The sequence below is a fragment of the Sinocyclocheilus rhinocerous genome, unplaced genomic scaffold (genome assembly GCF_001515625.1).
Source record: "Sinocyclocheilus rhinocerous isolate Xijiao unplaced genomic scaffold, SAMN03320098_v1.1 scaffold940, whole genome shotgun sequence".
Lineage (NCBI taxonomy): Eukaryota > Metazoa > Chordata > Actinopteri > Cypriniformes > Cyprinidae > Sinocyclocheilus > Sinocyclocheilus rhinocerous.
In genome coordinates this window covers 427,554-431,523 of record NW_015670976.1, presented here as the reverse complement: position 1 = coordinate 431,523, position 3,970 = coordinate 427,554, and the positions used below count along the sequence as shown (strand labels likewise).

At 32.0% G+C, this 3,970-nt stretch overlaps 1 protein-coding gene across 1 annotated transcript in view; it reads left to right on the top strand.

Annotated features, from left to right (window-relative positions):
- The window catches only part of LOC107734380 (cytoplasmic protein NCK1-like), a 60,550-nt gene that overhangs the window by 6,545 nt on the left and 50,035 nt on the right, over window positions 1-3,970 (top strand). The window lies entirely within an intron of this gene.

Here is a 3,970-nt window from a genome sequence, read left to right as displayed (position 1 = left end):
TCAGAGGAACAAAATGCATTGGTTTCTTCTGACGAATCAATGTTGACAAAATGTGATGACGTAATCATGTGCGCTGCGGAGCCTCTGAATATCCAAATAAGACAAATGAGATATCAACACTTTTTAAAGCATTCAGATAGGATTAGCGGTTCAAAAGTTATTAAACATTTAAGAACAATAGTTATTTTATATAATAATTAACAAATATTAGAAGTAAAAATGCAACGTTAAACAGAAATAATTCACGTGTAATCGAGCAGTCTCTGTTATTCTGTTTCCACCATAACGGCACTGGAGTCGTGTTCGGCGGGGAACTGCTAACGGACCGCCGCCCTGCTTTTCACTCTAGCCGAAATATGCGGTGACTGCCTCCATAACCTGCCCATAAACAAACAGTAAACAGCTCTGAGGACATATTTTAACATCCAAAGTATTTTTATTCTGTAATCGTTTATTTTATGCAAAGCATCAGGCCTTTCCATCACGCGAAAAGAGCGACGCGACACTCGTATGTGACTCTCACCACACGCCTGTATGTTTCTCTGCATAAAATTTTACGATATATAGCACAGTAATGATTTTATAGATAAAATAAAATGTACACAAACCTGTATTTTACCGAAGAGATGCATCAATTCGATGGAGCCTACAACTGCTCTCTCCTGAAGAGGATGCAAAATCCCCGCGATAAATAACTCAACCGCTGGGTTACGTCTGACCAGGATCTGAGTAACACTAAAACTACCCAAACACTGAAAAAATAACCCAAAAAATTACCCAAAAGGTTCAACCCAGCATTTGGGTTGAAAAAATAACCCAGGATTTTTTAGTGTATGTGTTTGTTTTTTATTTCGAAGAAGTACTCTGCTGAAATTGGTAGGGCCCTATGGAATCCATTTGATTCCTCCCCCCCAAAATAATTATATATTTTTTCTTAATTTCTTTCTCGCCATTTTAATTTTTCTGGTTTGCTTTTTTCCAATTTAATTTTTCTGGACTCTGTTTTAATGGTCAAATGAAATAGCAATCAAAAAGCATGTCTAATTAATTGAAATAAACTTTAATTACACGTTTAACAAAAATTAAATTTTTAGGACCCTATGAAATACATTTTATTTTATTTTACTTTTTTTAAATTCTGTTTTATTTTCTTCAAATTGTGTGTTTTCCGTTTTGATTTGTCTGGTTTCCATTTTAATGGTTTAAATCACAAAGCATGTCTAGTCAACTGAATTCATAGTGCAAAACAATTTTTTATGACTGGGTTCTGCGATTCTGTCTGCATTTTCAACATTGTAGAAATCATGGGGCCCTTAATTGGTGAAATACATAATAAATTTATAAGTCATGTTTGTTGCATTTTCAGTATTGTCAAAATTTTTGGCAAACAGCCACCATCTTTGGTCCGATTTACAGTAACTACTGTCATGGCAGAGCAACATTTTGAAGAGAATCTTACTTGACATGTTTATATAATTAACTTCCTAATGGCACAGATTTTAAAGGTAACTCTGTCGTCCTCTGGAGGACTGAGAGTTATTACAGATCTTTTTTTATTTTTTTTTATTAAAACAACAAATTGCTACTTTTTTGTTGTATGAAGGTCACATTAGTTTTTACAGATCTATATTTGGTACTTTTGAAATGCATTTTATATATATATTTTTGTAATTATTATTTTACCCTGGTCTCAGACCCAAATATTCCATTTTAAAGTATGAAAATCCATCATTAAAAAAAGTTGATCTGCACAGACAAAAAGATAAACAACTACTTTATTACTCAAATATCCTAAAAAATTCAATTTTTACACAAATCATGACTGCTCCTCAGTTGTTGTGCAATTTTCACCACAATCATCAGTTTCTAGTGAAGTTTCACCAAATTTTAGTGCACTTGTTTACCAAGACAAAAGTGTTAAAGAAAAGCTTGAGATGAAATTTGAGACGTGATGTTTGAAGAAAATACGGGGGGAAAAAATCATTTTATTTTACATTTTCCTATCAACCAATAATTTAGCAATTATGCAAATAAATATTGGGAATATTGTTTATTTAGAATGTAGTAATGATAGTTATAAAATTAACATTAGTAAGTAAAGAAATTGTGGATTTATTTTAAAAATGACACCACAGAATTTATTTAAATTTGAAATTGCTAATGATATGTGTTGGATTAAAAGAAATGACAGAAGTTACTGAATTCTTCTGTAATGGATCTTGGACGTTGTTCTAGGCAAGTTAAACTAGTTAGTGTTAAATGTGTGTTTTAAATGTTTCTTTTCTAAAAGTCCACAGGTTCAAAAGCTCTGTCTAAACTGTTGCCGGAGTTTTGTGACATACACGATTTTAACAGACAATTTTAAGAGTGTTGGATGTTTTAAAGAAGAAATAAAGGAGAACAAAGTGGTAATAGAAAATGTTTATGGTTATCATGCAATTTTCACTTCTGTATTCAGAGACTGATTTGGTAAGCATCTCATAGTTTATTATGGTTTGTTTTAAACCATGATAGAGGGGTCCTTTGTGGCATTTCCTCTATGTATTTCAATGTTTCATGGCCTTATAGGGTACATGAGTATCGTTTGAATTTTATCTTCGATTTAATTTTATTCTTATCGATTCCTAGTTTTGATTCCAATAAGGTAAAAAAAAAAAGTCAAACATTTTCAAGTCAACATGAATTGAATTGAATTTATTCTGTGCCTTTTTACAAAGCATTCTGTTGCAGCTAAATAACATGAGCAAAAATCAGCAGCCTACAGAACACTTTTTTCCCCCTGTGGTTTTACCAAAAATACCACAGCAAAAACAACTACTAATAAAATACATTTCAAACATTACATTTTCAAAGACAAGTTAACAGTCAGTAATAAAAAGAAACAAACCAATCAATTAGCAATAGCATAAATAAATACAACTGAACAAATTTCAATCAAAATTCTTCTTTATGCTCTTGGAAAATCAAAAGTTTAAAAACACTGCATAGTTTTCTTTTCATAAATAAAATATAGATTAATCCTCATTAAAGTTATGAAAGATATTCAATCAAGATCAGTGAATGATTTTCTTTTGTTCTTTGATTAATATTAATTAGGGCTGGGTAAAAAATATCGATATCTCGATATTAATCGATTATAATTTTTACGGAACAATATCGATTCTTAAATCCAAAGAATCGATTAGTCTAGTCTGTTTTCAGTTAATGGACGGAACGTTGAAGGGCACTTCCCATCCAATATATCGCAATAAGCATTGTGCTTTGGTACTTTTAATATGAAACAAAGTCTTTTCAAATTCTGTCCATTGTATTGCAGTATTCAAACAATAAATGACGTTTTTGGCGCTGTTTAATGTGGAGTAACTGTAGACGCGGCAGCGCGAGGCGCATGTGAACTGATCATCTCCTCCACATTAATACCAGATTCAGCACAAAATAAATGTCACGTAACGTCACATTTACCTCAGAAAAACATATTCGGTGACCATAAACTCATTAGTCAGAAAAATAAACTGTAGAGAGGGGCGTTTTGTTAAATATATGCACCATATAACATATTCATTATAAATTTTACTGTTCTTCAATGTTTACTTTATGTTTGAATAATTTTTTTTAATGTTTTTATGACAGCCACCATTATGTTTATATATTCAAAAAAACTAATTGAAGTAGAAATATTATTATGTAATTGTAACTTTATTATTTTAAAAACTTTATTAAGTGTCATTTTAAAGCTGCAGTCCGTAAGTTTTGCCTCTTTGTCGCCATCTCTGTTTGGAATTGCAACCTGGAATTGCAGTTACTTGCAGAATTATCTTCCTTGCGTGGGTTGTGCACCGGCACGTCTCCAGCGCGGATGAATCTAATGTTTTGAGGAGTATGTGTGGCAGTCAGTCACCGCACCGGTGTGAATCCTATACTTAGTAATCACAGATTCTAGCCTACGTCTTGGAATATATGACCCAAATAA